The sequence below is a fragment of the Rhinopithecus roxellana genome, chromosome 6, assembly GCF_007565055.1.
Source record: "Rhinopithecus roxellana isolate Shanxi Qingling chromosome 6, ASM756505v1, whole genome shotgun sequence".
Taxonomy (NCBI): Eukaryota; Metazoa; Chordata; class Mammalia; order Primates; family Cercopithecidae; genus Rhinopithecus; species Rhinopithecus roxellana.
The window spans coordinates 41691701-41708597 of NC_044554.1; the positions used below are offsets into that span (position 1 = coordinate 41691701).

General features: G+C 42.2%; 1 protein-coding gene and 1 pseudogene across 4 annotated transcripts in view; both read left to right on the forward strand.

Moving 5' to 3' along the window:
* Window positions 1-16897, forward strand: part of AUTS2 (activator of transcription and developmental regulator AUTS2) — a 99438-nt gene that overhangs the window by 37138 nt on the left and 45403 nt on the right. The window lies entirely within an intron of this gene.
* On the forward strand, window positions 12978-13624 carry LOC104672937 (annotated as a pseudogene). Its single transcript, XR_749462.2, has one exon. The product of XR_749462.2 is annotated as a 60S ribosomal protein L12 pseudogene (transcript).

Genomic DNA, 16897 nt, shown 5'->3' on the forward strand with positions numbered 1-16897 from the left:
TTTCTCCATATACTTGCCAACACTTGCTATTGTCTGCCTTTCTGTTTATAGTGGGTGTGAACTAATATTTCATTGTGGGTTGGATTGGATTTGCATTTCCCTAAATGACTAATGATGTTGAGCATCTTTTCATGTGCTTATGGCCATTTGTATATCTTCCTTGGAGAAATGTCTGCTCCAACCATTTGCCCATTGTTAATTGGGCTATTTGGTTTTTTTATTGTTGAGTTGTAATAGTTCTTTATATATTCTGGATCCTCAGCCTTTACTATATAAATGATATGCAAATATTTTCTCGCATTTTGTGAGTTGTTTTTTCACTTTCTTGATAGTGTCTTTTGAAAGACTTCTTTTTAAAATAAAACTAAAGACTGATCATTCATTTTGTTTAACTTTTTAGTGAGTATTCATTCCAAATGACTGTCAAGAAGACACTCTTCTTTTTTTTTTTGAAATAATTTTAAACTTATAGGAAGGTTGCAAGAATAAGAATAGCACAAAGCTCGTATATCCCCTTTACCCAGATCTAACTCTTAATTTCTTGCTCCATTTGGTTTCTATTTCTATTTCTCCCTCCCTTTCCACTCCCCCAGCCCCCACACACAAATAGACAATTTTTTTCTGAAACACTTGAGGGTAAGATACATATATCACAACCTTTTATGTCTAAGTAATTCACTGAGTATTTCCAAGGAATAAGGGTAATGTCTTACATAACCACAGTACAGCTACCAGTTGCAATAAATTTAACACTGATGTGATACCTTTATCTAATCAGCTCATCAGATTCCAGTTGACAAAATGTCCTTTATGGCAATACTTTCCCCTCCAGTATAGGATCTAGTCTAGTGTTGGGTGTTGCATCTGAGTGAAAAAAATTAATGTCTATAAGAGTATTTCCTAAACATGTGATTAATAATCGTACTAAAGTGTATTATGCATTATAGTTTTCAAGGTATTTTCTTGTTTCTTTATTATTAAATATATTTATTTTTCTTCATAGCAGATACTTAGAATAGTGCTTAGATTAGCGTGGTAACTACTACTTAGATTGGTTCGTGCCTCAGAATTTCTAGCAGGTCTCATCTGACCCATCTGCCCTTTAGGACTCCTCACATGGAGAGGAGGCTTCCATGTCCTGAGCACTTCCCTAGAGAAGAGGGGGTGAAGGAGATAGGGATGGACCAGTCTACCTGTTGAGAAAGAGAGAAGTAGGTGTCTAGGTTGACCTACAGACATCACAGGGCCAGGTCCCTTCCTTCCTAGCAGTGCTGTTTGTCAAGACCCCTGTCTGTCTCCCCTGACAGAAACCTTGCGGCGGTGCGGGTTGGCGGGGGGTGCATCCAGCGTGCATTCTCCTTATCGTTTGGACTCTTGCTGTTCCTGCCTGGCTCTCATTGAATCCACTTAGTCTTCTTCCTGATGAGTTGGCACAGGCAGGCCCAGCTTTCCCTTCAACATTTTGTCATCTTACACATAACCAGATTCCAAACCCTCTCAATTCTAGCAATTCTGCTTTAGGATAAGAAAAAAGTATGTATTATTTTTGCAAACAGGTGCAAAGTAAATTGGTAATTGTACTGAAGTACATTATGCATTGCAGTTTTTCAAAGCGTCTTCTTGTTTCTTTATTATAGTTATCTGGCCTCATAACACACACTTGAGGTAGACGTGGCACATGTGATCTCCATTTTGTCCACAGAGGAACTGTGGTTTAGGAGGCAGCCCCTCACCAAAGCTCACACCTGTCTTCTCTGATTTTGCATCTTACGCTATTTCCGCAGGGCTGTGCTTCCTAATCAGTTTGTTAATAGAACTCAGTATTGTGCCTTTGGTAGGAATTGGTTTATACACCATTCAAGAATAATAAACATTTACACTCTCGATTTTTAATGATCTGAGACAGCACCGAAGTATATAAAAAGGTTAGGCTCCTGAGCATTTAATTCTTCAAGGAAGGGGATGGAGGAAAATCTCTATCTGCAGAGATAATAGCAGCTTAAGGGTATCTTAAATAGGATGTTTCTCAGGACTCTTGGAGACTTAGAGCTAGTGGTGTTTAATAACCACAGTTTACATCACTCAGAGTCATGGAATAGTTCTGTTGCATAAACAGAGCATTTTATAGAAACTTGGAAATCCTCACCGCTGCAGGACAAATGCTCTACAAAATCGAAGATGCCAGTTGTCTAGTTTTCCCCTAACAATTTTGTATGAAAAATTTCAAATATATAGAAAAGTGAAGATCGTTGTACAGTGAACACCTTTATTCCGACTTCTTCCACTCCCACCTCTACTCTAACCGCCCCCCCATCTAGATTATGCAGTTGTAACATTTTTCTACATTAGTTTTTTGGGTTTTTCTGAGATGGAATCTCACTCTGTCATCCAGGCTGGAGTGCAGTGGTGTGATCTCAATGCACTGCAACCTCCGCCTCCAGGGTTCAAGTGATTCTCCTGCCTCAGCCTCCCAAGTAGCTGGGAGTACAGGTGCCCACCGCCATGCCTTGATAATTTTTGCATTTTTAGTAGAGACAAGGTTTCACCATTTTCACCAGGCTGGTCTCAAACTCCTGACCTCAAGTGATCCTCCTGCCTTGGCCTCCCAAAGTGCTGGGATTACAGGCGTGAGCCACCACACCTGGCCTCTACATTAGTTTTATCACAGAAATCCAGGCTATTTTTGATATACTTTGTTAATATAATCATTAAGCATCTTTGATGTTTTGGATGGAAGAGACCCTACAGTCTCTTGGTGGGTGAGTTTCCTTTTATTTTTCAGAATCCCTTTGAACTGCGGCAACGTGAGACAGAGCTGAGAGCAAGGGCCTTGATCCTCATACTCAAGGCTCCCCACAGCCCGCTGCATGCTCCAAGCTTCATGTTGGACCCCTTTGTCCAGATACCATGAAAACCCTGGCCGGGCGCGGTGGCTCACGCCTGTAATCCCAGCAGTTTGGGAGGCCGAGGCAGGCAGATCACGAGGTCAGGAGATCGAGACCATCCTGGCTAACACAGTGAAACCCCGTCTCTACTAAAAATACAGAAAAAGCAGCCGGACGCGGTGGCGGGTGCCTGTAGTCCCAGCTCCTCCGGGCGCTGAGGCAGGAGAATGGCGGGAACCCGGGAGGCGGAGCTTGCAGTGAGTCGAGATCGCGCCACTGCACCCCAGCCTGGGCGACAGAGCGAGACTCCGTCTCAGAGAAAAAAAAAGAAAAATTAAAAAAAAAGAAAACCTTGATAAATATCAGTATGGAGATACATTGTCCCCCTTCCCCCTTTTTCACTCAGTTAAAACTCTGTCCCAGAATGAGGTGTGGCGAGACATATGGTTTGACATGCTTGTGGGGGCTGGCAGGGTGAGGTAGGAATGGTGGTGTAGTTACCTGGCATCTTATCTGCTCACTGGAAATGTTGGGCACTCAATAGATTAGTCAGAGTTTCCAGAAATAGAATATAAAGCCATATAATAAATGCAGAAGTCCCTTAGTTAATGTCAGCTGTTGTATGATATCTGCCCTAAGTCGTTTTATTGCCTTTGTAAGATTTTTAAACTGTTGATATCATTATCCCTGCCTCTTTTAAAAATGGAAGCAGCGACTTCCTAAAGAGGTTGTTATAAGACATTAGAAGACCTGCTTTCATGCCTAATAGTTATCTAAACTGAAATTCAGTATAGCAGTGTTGAAGGTGAAAGAAGTTTTGGGTACTTTTAGGTAGCAGAAGAGATAATTATAAGCTTTCAACCCAAGGTCAAGATAAATATAAATCTGGAGGAGGAAAAAAACGAAGTCTAGCTTCTCATTAGTAGGACAGCGTTCTCATTTTATAAGACCTTAATACCCAATAGGAAATGGCTGTCAATTCTGTTCATTTTATATTCTCACAGCCTGTCTCTCAGGTGGGAGAGCACAGCTAATTCTTAGGGTAAGTGTTCTCTTCTTTTAGAATAAAACCTTACCAAAGGAGAGCTGAAATGGGTTGTCCCCGAGATGAGAAGGCTGGGAGATGTGTTTGGTTCCCTCTGCCTCCCTTCGACCTTTCTAAATCAAGAAACAAACAAAATGAAATCGACTTGTGAAAGGATGTCAAAACGACATGGCAAATTCAGTTGGTTTCTGCAGAATTTTCTTCCTCCATTTCCTTTTTGAAGTTACAACAGTCATTCAGGAGCAGCATGTCCAGAGGAGAGGAGCTGGGAGGGAGGACGGGTGGCTTCTAGAGTCAAGGCTGGGTTTGCCTAACCCTGACCCTCACGGGGGTGAAGCGGATGTTCCGAAGAATGCATTAGCCTTTGACTCTAAGGACCGCAAGGAGAGGTTTCTTCTGAATCAAGTGAATGCGGGTGCATCACCCTGTCTTCCTCATTCCCTGTGTCAGGGAATGCATCGGTAGCCTAAATGACTTTCCCTGGAACTGAAGCATGTGTTGGCTCTACTGTGGTACCTTAATGTTTTCCTGAAATCCTCCATTTGAAGGATAGAATGCTCAGGAGTGAGAGAATACTATGTTATTAGAATGCTTGTTAAGAGGGAAAAAGAAAATAGAGCATTAACAGACAGGCCATGTTCCATTCTCCCTGAGGAAGATTTATGTGACCTAGATGAAGAAAACTACAAATCTTGGAGAGACAAGAGACTTCAGAAATGGCAAGTTCTTAATTTAGAAGGCAAAGTATTGAAGTTTATCCAAATTAATTTGGAAGTTTGGATCAGCTGCAATCAAAATCCTTATTTGATTGACAGTGGGGATGGACAAAATGGAGTTTGGATTTGAAAATCTACATAGGAGGAAGTGATAGTGTATCTGTTTTATTATACGTGTGTGTGTGTGTGTATAACAATAAGAATATCATGACACTGTTAATAGACCATAAAGTGACAAATTACCCCAAAACAAATCCCATTTTCACATAAAAATTTAATATATTATAAAAAAGCCTTCACAAATCAAAGGGGAATGAAAGGCAGGATTATTCATCAGATAGTTAGGTCTTCATCTCACACCAGAATAAATTCAAATGAACTGAAGAGTTAAATATGTGTTACCAAAAAAAAAAAAAAAAAAAGCCAGCAGAAAAATCAATAGATCGTATCAATCACTCCTCAAAGTAGATGTCAGTATGGAAAAATACTTTCACTACCAAGTGATATAAAATGTGGATTGAAGAAAAAGATGAAATGACTGGCATGCTTTATTGCCGATTGGTTTAGGGGGTCAGGTGTAGATATGTTTGTTACTGTTTTCCAAGATTTGTGACGTGGTTGGAGTAATTAAAGAGAAATGTATTTGTAATATGCATGCTTTAAGGTACATCTATTCCTACTTTTAAAAGTGGCAGATTAGTGTTTTTAATGCATAAATTAGTTGAATGTTAATCCATCCAAAGAGGGATTTCTTCTGACTGATTGGGGTGATTAGCTGAAAGACTGTTCCTGGAGAAGAGAACGCTGGTGGAAAATGCCCAACTGTTAGGGGAATGAGGAACGACAGTGTTGTTCGCTGCATTCCTAACGCTGGCTTATTGGAGCTGTGTTTTCTGTTTCATATACTTTGTAAAAGTATTGTTGCCACAAAGTGCATCTCTGCCTGTCAGAAAGATCCAGACATAACCCAGATGGATCGTGCAGTAGAGTCACAAATAGGCTGTCCTGCTCCCAGTGAGCGACTTCCCTACCCCTTCATCCTCCTTGTGAATCACCAGCATTCCTGATCACTTTCCGTGATTCCAGCTAGGTTAACAAAGAGAAGAGATCATTTCCCTCGTTGCAGTCTCCCCGTTAGTCAAAAGTTTTACTCTCAAGTGACTAAAACGTTAGTCATAACTGCTTACAAGGAGAAAAGATTATTTTCCTTTTACTTCTTTAATGCACATCTGATGGAGACGCTGATAAGCAGTAAGAAATGGAAACAGCAAGGACCTAGAAGGTGAAAGTAGACAGATTTGGGTGGTGCATGCAGGCTACTTAATGATCCCAGGTGGCCTGGAGTGTTCTGGTTGCATTTTCCATGGGTCTAGCCCTAGAACAGAGACCATGGGCATCAGCCTGCCCCTTGCCATGATGTGGCTCAAGCACCCGTGTGCCAAAGGACTGGAACATGAGATTTCTCCACCGCTGTGACATCTATAAATTCCACATAGTCCACAGAATCAAAATGGAAGAGAACCTCACATTTCTGATTGCCAGTCAGAAGGAATGTATTTTTGAAACTCAGTGTGCTCTGTTATTTGTAGTGCAAGATAGAAATATTTTAACCAATTTTATCCAGTTCTTATTTAATGTCTGTGATTTTTGGAGGAAGAGACTATTGTGTCATAGGTATTTGAAATTCACAGGCCCCTCTCCAACCTAATTTTTCCTAAATGTGTTGGTTTCCCTTTCCTTAAATTCACAACCCACAGTTACTAAATAGTTTCCAGAGTAGACTGATGTGCATTTTTCTTTACAGCTCTGTCATTACTTTCTTTATTATCAGAGAGTACACAGGATATTGAAATAACCTAAAATCCAGAGAGAAGGAGGAGCCAGGGGGGTGAAGAGAAGCCCTGACCTATTTTAGAGCCCTGGGACTTCATAGGTAACGTTGAAAATGGAAACACATCATTGCCCATTTTATTAAGGTTGTGATTAGCAGTAAAATATAATGCAGAGAAATTATTATGTTGCAACCAATTAGCAATAAAGAGAATCATTTTAATATACAAATTAATTCGATTTTAAATTTTTGGCATTGGGAATTTACAAAGCCCTCTATTTGAAGGCTTGTATGGAAGACATTCTTAAACCAACTTTTGGTCAAAGTCCGTAAAGCTGAAACCTGACATGAGGAGGTATGGCCAGGTTTTCCTGCATCTCACGGTGCAGTTAGGGGGCTTTGAGACTTCATGGGCCTCTCTGCAAACTTTCCTTAGTATAGTACTAAGTACTCACTTAGTACTTAGTTCTCACTGCGGTTTTCTCCTGGTGCTGGAACCTTTAACTCCTGAGTTGGTTCTCTCTGATTGGCCAGAGAAATGGGTGTTGCTGCTGGAGCAGATGAAAAGGCCCTTAAGGCTTCCTGAAGCACTTAGATTAACTAGCATTTTTTTTTCTTGGAGCAAAAAGTTGGAACAAGTTTTTTTTTGTTTTTTTTTGTTTTTTAATGTTTTGGACATGTGACAAACGGGTATAAAGTTATGTGTTGTGCCTGAGGAGCTGGTGAATGGAGTTGATCTTTTGAGAGTTGCTTTTAGATGATTGTTAGCTGTGAGGTACACGGCGGGCATGAAGAGAACCAGTGTCTGTCCCTCTGCAGAACCAGTGACTGTGAGCTCCACCATGAGCTGCCAAGGCCGATACTGCTGGAGGATCTTTAATGCATGGTGCAGGGCTGCAGTGCCCCAATCCCCAGAGGAGCGGCGACAGTCCAGGGAAGAGAGGGGACCACGTGTGTGTTACATGTTATTGATCACATTTCTCTCTATTGGAAAGGAGGATGTTGAAAGCCAATCACGTGGTTTTTCTAGTCACGTAAGTCCTTAACACACTGGATATACATAGTTCAAATACAAGGAAATTAACCTGGTTTCAAATACCTTTTCCTCATTTTATGGCATATGGAATATAGAGCATATTCAAAACCCTCCCATCCCCTACCTTGTGGATGACACATCTACTCAGAAGGTTTTAACTTACTTTCTGTATTCTGGTGGTGTCCATGAGACCTTTGAGGCCTTTTTTTTAGAGAGATAGGGTCTTGCTGTGTTCCCAGGCTGGAGCACAGTAGTGCTGTCATAGCTCACTTACAGCCTCCAGCTCTAGGGTTCAAACAATCCTCCTGCTTCAGCCTCCTGGTTAGCTGGGACCACAGGTGTATGCCACTATGCCTGGCTAATGCTTTTTATATTTTGAAGAGACAGGGTCTCACCATGTTACCCAGGCTGGTCTTAAACTCCTGGGCTCAAGCAATCCTCCTGCCTCGGTCTCCTAAGTAGCTTGGACTACAGTGCTCAATACCACACCCCGCTAATTTTACTTTTTTTTTTTTTTTGTAGAGATGATCTCACACTATGTTGCCCAGACCTGTCTCAAACTATTGGCCTCAAAGCGATCTTCCCACCTTGGCCTCCCAAAATGCTGAGATTACAGGCGTGAGCCACTGTGCCCAGCCACATTCTTTATCTGTTAAAAAAAAAAGAAAAAAAAAAAGTTTGGATGTTATGATGTTAGTAGTGTGTCTGATTCTGAAGTAATAGGATAGGAGATAGAGAAAAACTGTGACCTGCCCAAAGTCTCAAAGCTAATTCTAAATAACTAGAGTTGTAGAATCTTTTGTTTGGAGGACGATCTTAAAGGTGATCTGTACTCAGCCATTTGTCTGATGTGTAAAGCCTCAGTCTGTAGCTTCCCAGCCACGTGGTCACCAAGGCTGTGTCTGAACACCCCTGAGACGCCTTTCAAGGAGCACCGTTCTGTCTTTGGGCAGCTCTAACTGTTAAAAAACAAAGTCTTCCTTACATTAGGCTGACGTCTGTTCCCCATGTAGCTGTTCCCCTTGGGGCCATGTAATACAAGTCTACTTCCTCTTACAAAAGACAGCCCTTCAAATGTTGGACAACAGCAGTACTCCCGGCCCTCCTGCCTCCCCTACCCTCATGCACTACCAAGGAAGCATGGCTGTGAGTTTGTTCATCATCCTTTGAATGTGCTCCAGCTCATGCACAGCCCCTTTAAAAGGAGGTACGCAGAACCTGATTCTCCCAGTAGAGTTTAATCAGTACCTGTCATCCCCATTTTTCCAGTGACAGATTTTTATTGAGACAGCCAACACTTGGATCAGTGTTGCTTTTGACGAATTTCAGGTTACTGCAGAGTGAATCCAAAAACCAACTATTTTCAAATAAAAGAAAGGAGAGGCAAGACTTAGTAGCGGCAGGCTTTTTACAGTCCTTCGGGTTTCAAGTGTCAGACCTTACACGTGGTGCTATTGTAGCTCCAATTTTGTTGTTTTCTTTTAACCCATCATTTCAGCCTGTTAAACTTTGGGGATTCATATTCTGTCATTGAGAGCTGTCCTTCCTTCCTTTGCTGTTTTGGACGACTTAGTGATGCCTTTATTAGAGCTTTTACTACATTGTATTATGGCTGTTTATATCTTTCCTCCTGAGTTCTGCTAGGATCATAATCATGTCTCATATTCCTCTTCTCTTTTTAACACTTACAGCTCATAGTAAGTGCTAAGTCAAAAGTATTTGCTCTCCCAAATTCTGCATATTGATAAATTGTTTATTAATAAATATATATTATTCATGCTGTTGTTTAAATATTTATCATACTTATTTGAATATGTACATTCAATTTATATAAAGTAATAAATGTAGGTATTTTATTCATAAATAAGTTACTTATTGGCCGGGCAAGGTGGCTGAAGCCTGTAATCCCAGCACTTTGGGAGGCCAAGACAGGCGGATCACAAGGTCAGGAGATCGAGACCATCCTGGCTAACCCGGTGAAACCCCGTCTCTACTGAAAAATTCAAAAAACTAGCCGGGCGAGGTGGCGGGCGCCTGTAGTCCCAGCTACTCGGGAGGCTGAGGCAGGAGACTGGCATGAACCCGAAAGGCGGAGCTTGCAGTGAGCTGAGATCTGGCCACTGCACTCCAGTTTGGGCGACAGAGCGAGACTCCGTCTCAAAAAAAAAAAAAAAAATATATATATATATATATGTTACTTATTAAGTACATTGAAGAGGACAATGGCTAGATGCTGTTTTGCACCCACTGGAAACTTTCCCCTGGGCGGGCACAGTGGCTCATGCCTGTAATCCTAGCACTTGGGGAGGCCAAGGCAGATGGTCAGGAGTTTGAGACCAGCCTGAGCAACGTGGTAAAACCCTGTCTCTACTAAAAATACAAAAGTTAGCCGGGTATGGTGGCAGGTGCCAGTAATTCCAGGTACTTGGGAGGGTGAGGCAAGAGAATCGCTTGAACCTAGGAGGTAGAGGTTGCAGTGAGCTGAGATCGCAGCACCACAATCCAGCCTGGGTGACAGAGCGACACTCTGTCTCAGAAAATAAAATAAAATAAAAAAGAAACTTTCCGTTCTTTGTAAGATAAGGTTTATTTTATCATGAATTCCCCTAATTTTATAGTCAATTCTGTTGTAATGCTATGTATACTTACCTAAAAATCACCATGCTGTTCACAGTGGTACAAATGAAGCTGTAAGGCTTGTGGGAAAAATGGGATTAGGGACCAAAAATTTATCACTGACAGACAGAAAAAGAAACAGGAACCCAGTAAAAACAGTAACTTAGTTTTACACGTGCTAAATGGTTAAGAAATAATAGGCCAGGCACGGTGGCTCACGCCTGTAATCGCAGCACTTTGGGAAGCTGAGGTGGGCGGATCACCTGAGGTCAGGAGTTCGAAACCAACCTGACCAACATGGAGAAACCCCGTCTCTACTAAAAATACAAAATTAGGTGGGCTTGGTGGCACTTGCCTGTAATCCCAGCTACTTGGGAGGCTGAGGCAGGAGAATCGCTTGAACCCAGGAGGCAGAGGTTGTGGTGAGCCCAGATCACACCATTGCACTCCAGCCTGGACAACAAGAGCGAAACTCTATCTCAAAAAAAAGAGAGAGAGAGAGAGAGAGAGAGATGCTACAATAAATATGGCATCTGCGTTGTAAAAAGCCTGAAGTAGAGAGAGAGAGAGAGAGAGAGATGCTACAATAAATATGGCATCTGCCTTGTAAAAAGCCTGAAGTTTGCTTATGGGAGCTGACATGAGGAGGGTTGGAGCCAGTGGTTATAGTGGTGTGGTGGAAGGAGGATTATCTGAAAGAAAGTTGTAACAGCAGATCTGAATGTGCTAGACTCATAGCACACACAGTCAGCTGAGGAAGACGAGGAATGCTTGAGGCTGTATGGTTAGTGTATTCCTCTGGGCTCAGGAATGCAGCTCACTTCACTCCATGCACCTTGTACTTTTTGCAGACAAAATTGCACCCAAGCAAACGTTACATTCACATTAGAACAAACTCAAATTTCAAAGCAAGCGTCACAGCAGCTCATGTTTCTTTGTTGTGTTTTTTACTTGATCAGTAAAGCATCTTTTTTGTTCTTATAGTTTCCAGGCACTGGTATATAAGGATATATAAATTATACTACCCACTTACTCTCTAGAAACTCTTGGTCTTAAAGATTGGTTTATTTTTGCTAGAAGGAATGAAAATACACGTTAAAGAGACATACTTGGCTGATCTAGCCATTTTCCAAAGTCTTCCCCAGCCAGAGGAATATCTCATAAGTCTGGTTCCTAATTATATTTAGCAGATTTCTCTAAAATCTAAAAGCTGGAGTTTGAATGCTTCTTACTTTTCAGCTAGTGTCTAAAAGGGGATACAGTTAGGAACAGCATAGAAGAGAAACTTGTATTTCACCTATCAAGTTTCTGATTTAAAAGTGAAATTTCAGCCAGGCACAGTGGCTCACGCCTGTAATCCCAGCACTTTGGGAGGTTGAGGCAGGTGGATCACCTGATGTCAGGAGTTCAAGACCAGCCTGACCAACATGGAGAAACCCCATCTCTACTAAAAATACAAAATCAGCCTGGCGTGGTGGCACATGCCTGTAATCCCAGCTACTCGGGAGGCTAAGGCAGGAGGAGAGCTTGAACCCGGGAGCAGAGGTTGCAGTGAGCTGAGATCGTGCCGTTGCACTCCAGCCTGGGCAACAGGAGCGAAACTCCATCTAAAAAAGTGGAATTTCACCTCATATCATTTACATGTGTGTGATTTGATGATGGCTTTCATCGAAAATAGACTAATGCCAATAAAATCATAGATTCCTAGAACTAGAAAGAACCACAGAAATCAGGAAGCCCAAACTTCTCTGTCTTTCAGATGAAGAAACCAAGGCTCTGGGAAGTGAAATGTTATGTGCTCAATCACCTAGCTAGTGGTAAAGCCAGAACTTGAGTCCAGTTAATTTTGAAACTATAATATGTTGCCTCTCAAAACTGAATCATAGAAGGACATAAAGTCTATACATTTAGGAAGAAATCTAAAGTCTATACATTTAGGAAGAAATCTAAACTCATATTATTTCAGCATTTTAGTCTGTTTAGTAAGGGAGTTTCACCAATTTAGTTACTACTGATAATAAGCTTCCCATTGTTTTATTTTTGTTCCTTTAAGAAATCTGGGTCAGGTGCTGTGGCACACACCTGTAATCCCAGCACTTTGGGAGGCTGAGGTGGGCGGATCATATGAGGCCAGGAGTTAGAGACCAACATGGCCAACATGATGAAACCCCATCTCTACCAAGAAATACAAAAATTAGCCAGATGTGGTGACACGTGCCTGTAGTCCTAGCTACTCGGGAGGCTGAGGCGGGAGAATCACTTGAACTTGGGAGACAGAGGTTGCAGTGAGCCGAGATTGCACCACTGCACTCCAGCCTGGGTGACAGAGGGAGACTCTGTCTCAAAAAAAAAAAAAAAAGCTAGCATTACTCAGACTCACGGAAGTGGCTATTCCTCAGACTGTGTGCTTTATAAATTCACATGTTTGTTAAGGCAGACAGACAGAAAATTGTGTTATTTTGTACCCAAAAAGATTTAAGCATTTGTCGTGCATTCATCTGGGGTTTTGAGGGGAAAACATCCTTGGTTATGTTTGTGGGATTTGTAGTGCCTTCTGGAGGATTAAGACGTCATTGCCTCTAGGCAGGGAATGCCCTCTTTTCCAGTTGGTGGGTCTTATTTTGTTTATATCTGTTTCCTTCCAGCATTGACAGATTTGACATGTGTGCCTGACGTGCACATTCGTGCTAGGCCCATAGTTTTGACTGGGGCCCTCATGACTCATTGTCCATGGTCACTTTGCCTGGGAGCAATCATCATTTCTAGTGTATAGGAACTTGAAGCAAAGAATTTGCTGCATTTTAGAAAAGCAGGAAGGGATGGTTAAAGTGTAGGTGTAGGCTCTCAGCTTTCAGCTTGGAGGGGGCAAAGGTGCAACTTTCTTCGGTCGTCCCGAATCCGGGTTCATCCGACACCAGCCGCCTCCACCATGCCGCCGAAGTTCGACCCCAACGAGATCAAAGTCATATATCTGAGGTGCACCGGAGGTGAAGTCGGTGCCACTTCTGCGCTAGCCCCCAAGATCGGCCCCCTGGGTCTGTCTCCGAAAAAGGTGGGTGATGACATTGCCGACATTGCCAAGGCAACGGGTGACTGGAAGGGCCTGAGGATTACAGTGAAACTGACCATTCAGAACAGACAGACCCAGATTGAGGTGGTGCCTTCTGCCTCTGCCCTGATCATCAAAGCCCTCAAGAACCACCAAGAGACAGAAAGAAACAGAAAAACATTAAACACAGTGGGAATATCACTTTTGATGAGATCATCAACATTGCTCGACAGATGGATGCGGCACCGATCCTTAGCCAGAGAACTCTCTGGAACCATTAAAGAGATCCTGGGGACTGCCCAGTCTGTGGGCGGTAATGTTGATGGCTGCCACCCTCATGACATCATAGATGACATCAACAGTGGTGCTGTGGAATGCCCAGCCAGTTAAGCACAAAGGAAAGTATTTCAATAAAGGATCATTTGACAACTGAAAAAAAAAAAAAAGTATAGATGTAGGGGTAATCTTACCCCGACCCCCGCCCCAGCCCCTTTTTTGTAAGAGAGGTTATCCAACTCATGTATTTCCAGCCCCTCGTGTTGGCAAAAGCATTTTCACATCGTTCTCACTTTTCTGGCTAAGTCCGAAAAGTTCCTGGGAAACAGGTTTTATTTTTCCTCAGGGGATGTTTGGATTTGAAAACACCAAATTTCAACTGGAATCGTTTGTCCAAGTGTGGTGTTGAAAGTGATGTCTAGATCGGAGTAAATCAGGATCTGAAGAAATATAACCAACGTCACTCATTAACAATGGGTTTTCCAAGGGTGAGTGACATGAAGCCATTTGTCTGCAGTGAGGTAGATGTACTCCTCTTTTCAGTGGCCCCCTGAGGCCGCCAAGGTCACGGACAAGCACATCCTCGATTTGGGGCCATTAGCTGAATGCCCTCTGTTTCATCTTGGCTTTTCTAGGCTGCCTTCTCCTGTCTTTAAGGTCAGGGTTTCAGGATGTCCTTCAGTTCTGCTTTAGTCAGGACTAAAAGCCTTCCATGGTGCCTTGATGAGGAGGACATGTAAGGAACAGGCACATTCAAATGAAGTCAGCCTATGTTGATTTTGTGAACACAGGGAACAACAGGCCAGCCTTCAGTGCCGCCTGGCTGCTGGGCGCATGCTGTTGTCAGACCGATGAGCGAGGCTCCGTGCAGACAGGTGACATATTTGAGGTGGCAAGAGCAGCAAGAGCTTCGAGATCCTGTCATTTCACCTCTGACAGTGTCTTTGTGTCTTTGTACAGTTGAAGGGCCTGACGGACACGTGAGCCCCCCTGGGCAGTCATCTCTTCAGAATGCTGCTTTCCTCCCACGGGAGGAGCTTGTACCTCTCCCATGTGTACAGGGTGCTTATGCGCTTATGAGCAGGCAAAGGAGCAGGGGACGGGTTCTTCCACATCACCCTTCCAGGTGCTCTGGAGTTGATGTGCCCTGGCCACCTTTTCATCATCCCCCTCCAGTTCTACTGCAATGATGCTTTGCAGGCTCTCCTTAGGAAAATGGTGATTTCAGTATTATATTAATAATTAGCAATTTTTTTTTGCAGTTTTAAAAACTGACTCTTACCGCCTGCGTTCTAGGAAAGTCCTTATTATACGTTTCTGTATTGTATCATCTCCCAGTTGGGTGTGGATGTATCCCGATTGTATTTCGCTATCATTACAGAGATTTTTATTGTGTCAAGACGGAACCCTGTTTCTCTCTCCCCAGCCCCACGTACTTGGAGCTTAGTCATTCGTGCATCTTTCCTTCCAGCATTCATTGCTCCTCAGTGTTTCATTTTCATTTAATTTTTCCATTTAGTTTTTAGCAGTTCTCGTTGGCTGATGTTAAAAAGATTTGTACTTTGGTTTTCTTATAATGAGTGTTTTAAGTTACCTGCCGACTGCGCAGTTGTTTGACTTTGTATCAGGTTTCCGGATTTAAAGCCAGTGTTCTGTTGAAAATTTAAATACTATAGAAGGCTGAAAATACAAATCCTCTGACAGCTCCTCATAACAATTCCCAGGGTAGCAGCTGTTTATATTTTCTTGTTTTTTTCTTTCTATGCACATAAAAGTATGTTTGTCCTCATAAAGTCTGTTGACTGCTACAGATCGAGTGTGCAGACCACAGGCGTGTACCTAGAGGCTTCGCCCACCTTTGATTATTAACAGAGCTCACCTTTAACATTATTTGCTTTTGATTGCTCTTTTTGTTAAACAGAAATAACCAAGCTATTAAAATCTTTTATGATTTTAAATAGAACATTAGTTTTATTATATATTGAAAATGGATCCTTAAACTTCATAATTGCTTCCAATTATTTCACATTTGCTTGCGTTATATACTATTATTTTATTGCAGTCTAATGTCCATTTATGGAAACAACTCCAAAGAGACATGATTTTTCTGGTGTAATGTGTAATTGTTTATTGAGTATTTTTCTCATTATGATGATTTTTTTTTCCTTTTGAATTGCAGTTATAAAAGAACTTGCTTATATTTTGTAAACTGATTATTATGTGGTTAAAGAAATCAACGATTTATCAAGCGCTCACTCTATGGAAGGCACTGTGCTCAGAATTGAAATAAAGGCAAAGATTTAAAGAAATCCCTCCTCAAAAAAGTTGTGTGTATTAAAATATGAATAGCAGTAAGGTTTTTTTTTGTTGTTGTTGTTGTTATTTTGAGACAGAGCCTCACTCTGTCACTCAGGCTGGAGTATGGTGGCATGATCTCGGCTCACTGCAACTTCCGCCTCTCGGTTCAACCGATTCTCCTGCCACAGCCTCCTGAGTAGCTGGGATGACAGGCACCCGCCACCAGGCTGGGCCAATTTTTGTATTTTTAGTAGAAATGGGGTTTCACCATGTTGGTCAGGCTGGTCTTTTACTCCTGACCTCAGGTGATCTGCCCATCTCAGCCTCCCACAGTGCTGGAATTCCGGGTGTGAGCCACCACGCCTGGCCTGGGATTAAGTTTTATTGTCATTCAAGTATGAACATATTTAATCTTGTATAATAAAACATAATTTCTTTATTATATAAGAAACATAATGTATTGCTTGCTAACACCAGGGACATTAAGTATAGACTAGAAGTTCACCAGAGCAGGTGGCTAGCAGGGGCTGTGAGACTGGATAGGGGTTAACCATGAGCCTGAAAGATGGGATTCATCAGCCATTGGAGAACTTTAAACCGGCTTTTGTGAACACGGGGAGTAGCAGTGTTGTTGTAAGTAGTGATTATTGTCAGCATGATCGATTTACATTTAAGAGCTTAGTCAGGCTGCTGGCGGACAGTGGCTTCTGTAACCATTATTTTGTTTTAAATAGCATCACATAAGCAATAATTTACCCATGAACCACCGGTTAATATTGGGGGAATGAAATCAATGGATGCTGTGATTCTCAGCTTAGATGATGGGGACAGGACAGAGTGGGAGTGGAAGGGGGTGGGCGTGATTTTCGTCCTGTTGAGAGCTGGAGGTAATGGTAGGACAGCCAGGTAGACAAGGCCCTCAGGCAACAAGGCCATGTAGGTTAGTATGTGTAGCTTCTTTTTGAATAAGAAACAAATGAATGCCATATTACCTTCTGCCTTCTTTTTTGAAAACATCTCTGAAGATAAAGTTCAGGTGATTGCAGGAAAGTCATTCTGACATACATTTCCCAAGCATCGACTTGGTTGTCTGAGAGCATTTCCCTTCTGGAATTGTAATTGTGAGTGGTAAGCAGCACTACTGT